This window comes from Corythoichthys intestinalis, chromosome 16 (assembly GCF_030265065.1).
Source record: "Corythoichthys intestinalis isolate RoL2023-P3 chromosome 16, ASM3026506v1, whole genome shotgun sequence".
Classification (NCBI taxonomy): Eukaryota; Metazoa; Chordata; class Actinopteri; order Syngnathiformes; family Syngnathidae; genus Corythoichthys; species Corythoichthys intestinalis.
In genome coordinates, this window is record NC_080410.1 from 52,710,616 (window position 1) to 52,722,421 (window position 11,806).

Here is an 11,806-nt window from a genome sequence, read left to right on the forward strand (position 1 = left end):
AATTCTACCCTCTATAAGGCAGTAGCAACCCAGGCCTCTAGAGGGCACAAAGGGTGAATAGAAGAAACTTTTTTTGTTGTTGTTGCTGTTTTACTCAGTTTTTTTTTTCCAATCCAAAAAAAGACTGAATGCTCACTGTCACACAGCACACAACGCAAGCAATTCTGATCCGTTGACAAAACGGTGCCTCTTTTGGTCATATTTATTAAAACGCTCATCATGGCTTGACGGTAGTGCATGATAAAAACCTTATGTCAAATCATTCAGTCATCTTTAGCCCCATGTTGCGCCTGTAATTTCATTTTGATAAAACCATCGCACCAAAAGGACCCATTTGTCACACGCTTCTTTGTATGGCAGGCCTCACAAAAAAAAAAAAAAAAAATACAACTGACAACATCTAGGGCTCTATTTTTGTGACCCACTTCAATCGTGGCCAATCAAAAGGGGCTCTGTGCAGTCCCTTTAAATTCGGCACTCCGCTGAAAAGTCTGATCGTCCCGTAGGTGATTCGTTCGGTCCGACCTCTCGCACACTTTCTGTTGTTCCCGTAGTACATTTCATCAGAGCCCTAAACTAAACATACACGTCTGTCTTTGGAACCTGTGACGGCACGGCATTGTCCTCCAACTAATTGGGAATTAAGAGTGTGTTTGCACTGGCAGGTCAACAAGCCGCCCGCGTGGTCGCAGCCGGCGCCACTTTTGGTGGCGTCCGTGCAAAGGTCCGAAACGCTTTTTCGAGACAAGTCGGCTAAAGTTTGGCCGCGCACGCACGGGCTAAACGCTTAGGGATTTGACACGGCGGGGGCTGATGTAAGCAAAGACGAAGCGCTTAGGCAAACTGACGGAAGGTCAAAACTAAACTGGTAGAAGGCACAGCAGGAAATAAGAAGAAGAACAGAAGAACAAATCAGCTTTTTAACATCTACACTATGTGAATAAACAATATCGTTGTTTTGGGGTTATAGATGACAAAAGAAAGTAAAAGTGAGAGCACGTGTTTCTTTGTATATTTTGGTCCAAAAAGGGAATTCTGGGCAAAGCCAAGACATATTCCATAAGACCAGTGTTGTTTTTGGCAGCCCTTTTGATTTTCATCTCAGTCTTTTAGACGACAACACTTTTCAGTCATATTTAAGTCATCTATAAACGTGTTTGTCTTCTTCTATTACTTTTGTTGACGGAAACTCAAGACTCATTTCTTGTCGTTTTTGGCAACGACTAGTTTTAAAACTGTTTCATCATTTAAAGATAAATTCAAGTCAAGATTTTGCCAATTTGGGTTTTTTTTTTTAAGATAAAAAGTAATTACGTTCGCTACAACAGAGCCTTCTAGAGAAGTCTACTGTTTTAAGATGGCGCCTGTTTACTAGCGCGGGAAAGTGTCATTTTGCATCTAGTTCTTGGTATATCATCTAGCACGGCCGTCGTCTGTCATTTCACATCTAGTTCTAGATGTATGTGATATCTACCACAGTAGCAACTAGCAACTGGGCGCTGTTTGTAGCAGCTGACGGCCGCAGTCAGGTACTGGTTTTTTTTGTTGTTTTTTTTTTAAATCTAGCGGCATGAGTTGAACATGATATCTACTCTCGGTCCGTTCCTCATGGCGTCCCGAAGACCGCGCTGCCTGTGTTTTTTTTCTGCTTTACCTGGTATTATTCAATAATCAAAATTTGGATGTTTGTGAATCGTTCTCGAATTTTCCACGGCCGAATCGCGAATAATGGAACAATGGGAAATTTGGCACGCCTCAATTCCTGACCCCGAGAATTTTGTGAGATCGTTATTAACCTGAGCCTCGTATCCCAAATCATATGGTATCGTGAGCTACTCAGAGGTTCCCAAGCCTAAATATAACATTAGAAGAGCGAGAGTGGAGACAAATGTGTTACTTTGATGATACAATGAGTAGGAAATCATCGCTATTCCACCTCATTATGCACCTAGCCTACAGAGTTTGGTGAACATACAGTACACATTCAAGGATGCGATCTGACCAGTGTTTGACAACTGCAAAATAACATGTGTACAAAGAGAATGACAATACCGTTTGGAATAAAGAAAGTGTGACAGAAGAAATGTTTACCTATTTCTTGATGATCAATTGAAAAATGAAGTGCTCATTATAAGATTGGAACTTGATGATGTAGGACACTAAATGGAGGCAATGTTGCCAGTTTAAGAGCTATCAAGTGTTGAGTTCTTTTGGCACGTGCATGCCAACCTGCAGTATCTTGTTAATCTGTCGTCAGCTCCCTAAATTTAAATACCCTGAAGACCGGTAAAGCATCCTTGCCTGCTCAAACTTGTAAAGCTTAAATCATCATGCCATTCAGCTCCATTTCTAATACCACGCACACAACCCATATACAATATGCATCACACACCATAGAACATTATGAAAAGTCACTTCCACCCTTTTAAAGTTGTTGGCCGCCATTGACGGCCGGCGCTAGAATTCAATCCTGTTGGACCGGGAGAAGCTGGCAGCAAATGAATTGAATGTCTATTACCGTCAAAGGCAGGTCATGAGTTAAGAGCGCAACTCACATAATTACTTCTTCATCGAGTTTAAATTCCTACGAAAGCCAGTAATTGTCTTGCTTGCCCACACTATTATCATTCAGTAATAATTATAGCTAATATTTAAGCTTATAAAGGGTGAAAGAAGGTCTTATGCAGGGGTGAAAGTGGGCCGGAACAGTGCTTTGACCCTGAAAATACGACGGCAACTGTCAAAACCTGATGTTAAAAAAAAAATAAAAACTGCCTGGCTGCCACAGATGTATCTCATCTCCAAGAAGAAAACAATCAAGGTCAGATTTAAACAAGTGTTAACAAAAAGCATAATAAAGTGCTTGTGTAGCGTCATCCATTTCCAATTGATATTTATTTATTCCACGGATGGCACGGAGTTCTCCCCAGCTGCAGCGGTTATCTGCGTCTGTTGAGTTGTGTCGCGCACGGCAAATCACCCTGGACTCAGTTGTCCGTTCAACTGGCTGATATACTGACGACATATGATCAACATAGATATTAAGCTCTGATTGGCTCACATGCACATTTTCTGGAACGGCAAAAAAAAGAACTAGCTTGTTGAACTAATGTGATTTAAAAAAAAAAAAAAAAAAAAAAATTGGAGAAAAAAGCACAATGCAACAGAAAATTGATTAGATTTTTAAGAAAGGAAAGAGTTCAGAACATCTTCCATGTCAATGTGCACTTTAGACTTATTTTTGTTCGTTTATGTTAGGCTACTTATATATTTCCTTATTTTTAAAAAAAAAAGTCCATTTGTGTGATCTTCTAAAGACTGTATATTCCATTTCACTGTGCATAATGTAAGTCATTTAACTTTATTTTTGTGAATGTATATGACATATCTTTATTACTTAAAAAACAAGTAAATGTTTACGATATCTTAAATTTTTATGTACATCATATGTTCTAAAGTAGTTAAAACTGAGGTTTTGCAATTAGAAATGAAGGGGAAATGAGGGAAAATAAACATGAGAACTGTTCATTTGCAATTCATTGAAAAAATACCATTTTGAATCCAAATCAATTTCTCCTGTATGCCTTGGGACAGTATGTGTAATGCATGCGTAAAAGCAATTTTTTTTGTGCGTATGTGTTGTAGGTATAACTGTGCCAAAAGCATTTTTGTCTGCACATCAACGGCTTTAGCAGGTTTACCCACCCGGATTTTTTAAAAAACTATTTTTTTAAACGTGGTGACCTTCATGTCAGGGAGTTTCAACTTTTAAATGGCTGTCCCCTATTACGATACAGTTTATAGCATTCGAAGTGATTTTGGGCACAACATGGAAGTCGTTTTTTTCCACAAGCATGGTGTTCTATTAAGAATTGCGTTTTGGCAGGTTCCAGCCAAAATATAGATATTCTGTCACCAATAGGCATCCTCGCTCGCTCAAACTTACTCTTCGCGCATGAAAAAAAAACTCTCTGGCATCTCTTTACAAAGTTCCAGCCCTAAACAAAACTCCGATAAAACTTACCAAGGCGTTCCAGGTGTCCGCACCTGAAGCTCCCGCCCGGCCCAAGCGACACAAAACGAAGACGGGACGGCTCGTCGCTTCCGTCCGATTCCCGTCTTCGGGGGCAAGCAAGCGCCACTTCCAAGCCGCGGTCAAAGTGAATCGGTGACGAATAGCCGGCAGCCGGCCGAAACAAGCCAACCGAAGCATCCCTCCAATGCAGCGGCGGCGGCGGCGGCGGCGGCGGCGGCGGCGACGGCGGCGGCTGCGTGGTCAAGTCGGCATGACACCACAGAGGTAACACCGGAAATCGCTTTTCAAAATGAGAGCACGCATCTGGAGAAATGTTCTCCGACAACGAGACGTACAGTGTTATACACCGAATATTTTGACTACGTTATTCATTTCAACACAAATAGGATTTTCCAGCTCAGCTGTCTCATGCATGTGTATCCAAACTACGGCCCGCGGGCCAAATGCGGCCCGGTGCCCAGGTAACTGTACAATTTCAGTATTTACTTCAACATGAACTTATACTGTATATACTTATAGATATATGGCGGAAAACTAAGACAAGACTGAAAAAGCAGTTTCTGCTCTTGCACTCCTCTTTGAAATAAACTGCTATATTTTAAGCAAAAGAACGGTTGTGTTTGATAGAACAATATGTCTATATGCTTCCATAGCAGATTCATGGTGCATGAAGCCCCCGAACTATTTTTGATTTGTCCGATTTACCCCGGAAACCCCCTTTTACAGACGTCGCGCAAACGCTTTTGTTTCAACCCGGCCATAAAAAGAAGGCAAGTAATTATATTTATTATTCAAAATGTTTGTCATTTTTCGCCTAGAATCATTCATTGATGTCTAACATTTCATTTTAAAGAAAAACGACTCTAAGAATCGCATATTTTAAACTTTTAAACAAATTACGACACAATGAGAAAAATGGTGTCTGTAAATAAGTCACGGACATCTACCTCATCACTATCGCTTCATTGTATCTTTTTTGTTACTGTCGCATTTTCCCCGATATGTCAGATGATAAATAATCGATCGAAACCAAAAAATTGGGGGGGGGTTAAAAGGGTAAATATATGAAAATCTCGACCACTCCTTGACGTCTGCGATTTCTGCATCGCGACCCTTGTTATATTACCGTGTTTCACCCATAAAATCCCCCAAAAATCCGGCTGCAGCCATTCACAGTTGTTTGTCTTGACACTCGGTGAGACATGCTACATGGAGTTTTGGGATCGAAACAAGGTAAGTACGTGATAATATCTCGTTAAAATCGTGGCGTCTTTAATTCTGCGCTCTCATACTCCAGTTAGGGTTTTGCTGTTTATAAAATAGTTTTTTTTTTAAATTGAGATTTTAAGCCTTCCGATGATGTATCACATATGCATATCGGACAATTTTGAAATTTGGCCAAATTGAGGGTCTCAGAGCGGAACTTCACCTGAGTGTTTTCCGCCATTTTTATAAGATCCAATATGATAAATTCAGCTGTCTTAGTTTGTGATTTTTCAGGGGGTTTTTTATATCGCTTGATTTTTTTTTTTACTCTTCCTTCCCCAAACTTTGTTGCAGTTAAATTATATGTACATTATTTTGAAATATCCTATATCTATTTTGTTGCTTGTAGCCCATTAGTCATTCACTGCCGTTGACAGTTCTAGACATCAAGCGAGAAGGCTGGCATTGAGTGATCGTGTTTCACAACCATTGACAGCGATAGACATCCAGCTTGTGTTGCGATGAACAGAAAATCCAAATAGAACTGAATATAGAGTGGCGACGGCTACTTTTTGGCCACGCGCTCGTCCTCCTTGCTTCAATATGCCCCGGCCTTGGTAAAAATAGAATGCGGGATGCTGAAACGTAACACTTCTCCCGTGCCCTCTTCAACACTTTAAACGTCCCGAAAGAATAAGTGCTGTTGTTAGGTCAATGTACTAACAAGCTTGTGTATTTAATTTTATGAAGGCAACTAAAGGTCAGGACGTTAAAGCCTGACAGGAGGTAGAGTATCAGAGTTCAGCGTACAGTTAGGGTTCGCAGGTGCTGACAGCTCTACTTATAGACAACACAGAGCACGCCAACTATCATGACCAGATCATAAGTCTACGGGTAAGACAAAATGATCAAGGTTGTTGAATATGTAACCAAAGAAAAAATGTTTTCGCACGGCGCTAACATAAACATGTGCTTTTGTGAATAGATTTCAGATGTGAATGAGGTAAGCTGTACGCATATATTCCTGTGCTCAGCAGCCACACAAAGGGCCTCCGCCCACTCGCTGGCGCTTCTCTCAACAACCTGTTGTGCATCCACCTGGTCTCCACGGCAACCCCAGCGCCAACCAGTTTATACTCCGTCTGAACGCTAAAAAGCTATCTGTGAGCGTTCAAGAGGAGCGGATCAACTGAAACGGCGCGAGTGCAGGCGGGCGCACGGGAAGAAAGACAAATCGGACGACAAAAGGTTAGAAGTCAAGAACGTGCTGCGTCGTGGTAGACTGGTTGATTTCAAAAAGCAAAGAAAAAAAGGCTTTTTGTAAAGCGTTGAATTTTTTTCCTGTCAATGAGAAAAGTACAAATATCACATTTGGATAATACTCGATGACTGCGAAGCCTTGAGAAGCCCACGGAAGCAGAATAATAAGAATACAAACTTTGGTAAAGCATAAGGTTGACTTGGAATTTAATGTACAGTATCTCAATACGTACGTAACAAAAAGCATTGGAACGGATGTCTTGATTACATCAAATTGGGATGTACAATACATATAATAATAATCATAACACTGCTGGAAATGTCACTCACTGGAAAGGAAATGAGACTTGTTATGATCCAAGATAAGACTGTTATTATGTGAGAGCCAATCATTCCTTCTGGCAGAGAGCCTTCTTTCATCTTTCTGCATTACATCCTGTTTAGGTCCCTTCTCATATCAACCAACATCATAGATGATTAGTAGAGCGTATTACAAAATACAATAAACACGCGCGAGTTCACAAAAACGGACTCTTTTATGTTAGTCGGTCACTCCGTCCGTCCTTCTTTCATCAATGTACTGGAATGGCCTTAATTCAGTGGAGCCCATTGCCATGTATCTGATATCATTTAATTGTGGATCTATGATTCGTATATCTACGAAAGCTAACGCCATATTTGTGAGTGATACTGCCAAGCGTCAGCATATACAGTATATAAGTACTGATCCCTGTGGAACTCCGCGAGTACATCATATTAACCGCGAGTCGCTCAGATGCGCATCGCAACTCAGACTAGTAAGTGTAATGCTATAATTAGTGTGTGTTGATGTATATTGCTCAGACCTTAAAAAAGAATGCTCTCTTGTAAGCGTAAGCTTCTCCATGTCAAAACAAAATTCATAACAATGAAGTTCAAAAGTTTTGAAGAAACACTGGATTTCAAATACCTATTCAATTCAATTCAATTCAATGTTATTTGTATAGCCCTATATCACAACCTATGGCGGAAAACACAGACAAGGCTGAAAAAGCAGTCTTGGACCCCTCTTTAAAATAAATGGCTGTATTTTAAGCCAACAGAACTGTTGTGTTTGATAGAACAATATGTCTATATGCTGCCATAGCAGATTCATGGGGCATTAAGTCCCTAAACTATTTTTAATTAGTCCATTTTACCCCGGAAACCCCCGTTTACAGAAGTCGTGCAACTGCTTTTGTTTTATCCCAGCCATAAAAAAAAAAAATTCATTTTTATTTGTATAGCCCTAAATCACAACAAGGTTGTCTCAAAGGGCTTTGCAGAGGCAATATGATACACAGTCAGAAACAACAAATAAGTAAACAAAGATGAATAAATAAAGTTGAAGTCCCCCATCCTTGGGCCCTCCATGTGGAAAAACTCCAAGCTCTTTGAGAGAAAATGAGAAACCTTGAATGTAAGTAATTATATTTATTATTCAAAATGTCTATCATTTTTAGCTTTTAATCATTAATTAATGTCTAATATTTAGCTTTAAAAACAACAAACAACTTTACAAAATTATTCACTCGCATATTTTAAAAGTTTTAAACAAATTACGTCACAATGAAAAAAAATTGTGTCTAAATAAGGTTACGCCCTCATAACGATTGCTTAATTGTTTTTTTTGTTTGTTTGTTACCGTCACATTTCCCCCGATATTTTAGATAATAAATAAGCGATCCAAACCAAGAAAAATTGCAAAATAAAATGTTTGAAAGGGTAAATATTTGAAAATCTTAACCACTCCTTGATGCCTGCGATTTCTGCATTGCGACCCTTATTATATCACCGTGTTCCACCCATAAAATCCCCCAAAAGTCTGGAGTTTTTGGATCGAAACAAGGTGAGAATGCGATAATATCGCTTTGAAATCGTGTTTTCTTTAATATATTCTCTCATGCTCTCAGCTCAAGTTAGGGTTCAGAGGTTTAAAAAAAATATTTTTTTTAATGCCCTCCTGTTCAAAATTTTTCTTCCCCCAGAAAAATTGAGATTTTAAGCTTTCCAATGACGTATCACACACGCATTTAGGACAATTTTGAAATTTGGCCAAATTGGGGAGTGTTTTCCGCTCCATGTATTCATCGAGCAGATGAGCTCATTCACGGCCATCCCAGGTAAATGTACCTGTGGTGGAATGTAACAAGGTAAAAGTACTTTGTTACTGTATTTAAGTACATTTTTGTGCATCTTTACTAGAGTACAAATAGTAAGTAGCACATTTTACTTGGCTACATTTTACAGCAGGTATCTCTACTTTTTACTCCACTACTTTTACTTTTTTGATTTGTTTCCTTTTTTCTCTCATTGTGAATTGATAGTTTTGTTTTCATCGATAAGTCCCGTGCAATTATACCGTAACGGAGCACTAGAGGCAGCAACATGAGTACAAGAAAGATTAGGAAGGTGAACAATCCATAAAAACCATCACACTCTTGCACAGTAGGTGGCGGTATGCACCTGATAGTTGCATGTCATCCTCCGTTAAGCTACGTTTTGGAGTTTTTGAGCTTTTTAAACTTGTGTTTACAATGCAGTCCATTTTATTGCTTGTTTTTTTTCCCCATTCTGCCATGTTTTAAATAAAACTCAGCTGTCAATGAATTTTCTGGTTCTTTGAATATTGACTCAGATTTCTCTATGTAATTACATGTTTGCAACGGGAGAAAATATTAGGTACTTTTTACTTGGAAAGTCAATTTTAAAGTCAGTACTTTTTTACCTTGAGTATTTTTTCCTTAGATACTTGTACTCATATGTTTAGCACCTGTATCTGCACTTGTACGTAAAGGAGTACTTCATCCACCAATGGTATTCACTGTTTATTGTTTTGTAAAATTCACTGCGAAATGGTCATTTAGATGTTTTTTTCCCCCCAAACTTTAACAAATCTCCACATTTCAAAGCATCACAGGAGCAGTGGCGTGGGAAGTGGGGTACTGAGGGTGCCTCAACCCCCACCCACGTTGGGGAGAAAATGTTTTGATATTTTTTTTGTGGTTACTATTGTTGGTGCTGAAAATAAATGAATAAAACATTGAAACAATCGCATATTAACTTACAAAAGCAGCGACATTTTCTGAAATTCAATTGAAGCTCAAAAATGAAGATCATTGTCCTTTGGTGTCTTCAAATAGGTATGACATGCTTGCATTGTACCATTTATTGTTTGTTGTTGCGGCCGAGCGCATTTTAGTGTTGTGAAAAGGAGGCGTTAAACCGAGGTTTATTGGACCTTTTAGTTTTCAAATGCGTTTGTGTGTCATTGTGTCATCTAGCGGCGGAGATTTGCATGACAATACACGGGTGTTTTTATTTCCAATACAAAAACTCCAGCACACACAGTAGGTGAAATAGAACGCTGTCTTTGTAGTAGCCTAGTAGTAGTATGTAAACAATCCAGCATGCGTGAGTGACCGCGACAAATTTGGAGCGAAATGGCTATTTCTGGATGGGAAAAACCAAAAAAAGAACTCCCTGCTGTGAGTGACTTCCAGCGCCCCTGCACAGGAGTATTCTAAACTAAACTGACCTCATTATCAAATGGTGTTACACTTGTATAGCACCTTTTAAGGCCCTCAAAGCACTTTACACTGTCTCCTCATCTACCTACTGGTGACGCAGCACCAGGAGCAACGTGGGGTTCAGTATCTTGCTCAAGGATACTTAGAAGAGTTCATAATCGAACCCACAACCTCTGGGTTGGGGAACAACTACACTACCATTGAGCCACGTCATCCCCAATGATATATGAAGTGTGAGATGAGCACCAACTCGCGTGTCTCGGTTGTGTCGAGTCTATATCACGTAAGGTCACGTCGGGCCGGCAGGCTCATTTCCGCCTCCTAGCTCAACGCCGCTCTTCGCTTCTTCTTTAATTTCCTGCCAACTCGTTGTGCCCAAAGGCTTTGGCCCCAAAAAAATAAACATAACGATGCACAAACAAAATAGAAAGAGCATAATAAAGCGCATTGTTTGAAGTGTTTGTCTTTCAATATTTCTTCTTTTGAGGACAGAGAGAAAAAGACATGCCGGATATGGGAAAACTTGATGATAAATACACCAGCCCAAGCATTGTGGGAAATGTAGTTGATTGATAAAGCAAACAGCGAACCACCTTTGGGGCTCTCACCGGCAAACGTACAGTAGATGTGGCAACCCGTAATTGACCGACGGGACTCGAGTTGTGGCTGAGAGTTCGCTAGCCCAGGGGTTTTCAACCCAGTCCTCAAGGCACACTGTGGGTCCTGGTTTTTGTTCCAGCCGATCCAGCAGAGACAGTTGAACCAATGAGGCTTCTGCTAAAACAAGCCACACCTGACTGCAATCAACTGATTGCACTTGTAAAACACCAGATTGGGGAAAAAGTGTTGTCATCTTGTTTGGTAAGAATGAAATCCTGCACCCACAGTGTGCCTTAGTGGAATAGGTTGGGAACCCCTGCGCTAGCCTAATGCTATCAATATTGCTCAGCCCTAACCTTTACGGAACTGTCTGAACACGTACGGTGCAGCAACACATGTACACAGAACATATGACAGTAGAACCACTATTGTTTCCACCATATTGATGAGCTGAAAGACAATGTTTCTTGGAGAAGGTATAAGTCTAGAAAAGATGAATGACATTTCCATTCATTTCAATAGGAAATGATGACGGGCGTGTTCCAGCCTGGCCAACTAAACTAAAATGTTACTAAACACCGGGGGCAAACAGAAACCTTCCAAACACATATCAGGAATGCAGATATGACCAGGGGTGAAAGTGGGCCAGAACGGTCAGGAACGCAGTTCCTGTATAAGATTCAGGGCCAGAACGCAGTTCCCGTACACAGTGCTTTGATTCCGAAAATATGACAGCAACTGTCAAAACAAACAAAAAAATGCTAAGCTGCCACACATGCATTTCAGTTCCAAAAAGAAAACAATTTACCAACATCAGATTTACATACACAAGTGTTAAAAACAAGCATAATAAAGTGCTTGTGTAGTTTCCACCAATATTTATCATTGACTTTATTTCACGGACGGCATGGAGGTTTCCCCAGCTGCTGCAGTTTATGAGTCTGACGATGATGAGTCACGTCAACATCCGAATGCACACAGCAAAGCAAAATGCCTGGACTCATTTATCCGTTCCATTGGCTGACATGCTGACATGTGATCAGCAGAGATGGTTAGCTCTGATTGGTTCAAATGTGCATGTTTTCTGGAACAGCAAAAAAAAAAAAACAACTTGTTGAATTAATGCGACAAAAAAAGGGCAATGCAACATAAAATG

At 40.1% G+C, this 11,806-nt stretch overlaps 1 protein-coding gene across 1 annotated transcript in view; it reads right to left on the bottom strand.

The window, feature by feature from the left end:
* Window positions 1-4,234, bottom strand: part of znf385c (zinc finger protein 385C) — a 153,361-nt gene extending 149,127 nt beyond the window's left edge. Inside the window, exon 1 of the mRNA XM_057860702.1 lies at window positions 4,025-4,234. The gene's annotated coding sequence lies outside the window, so the exon portion shown is untranslated. The remainder of the gene's footprint in view (window positions 1-4,024) is intronic.
* Between the last annotated feature and the right edge of the window lie 7,572 nt (window positions 4,235-11,806).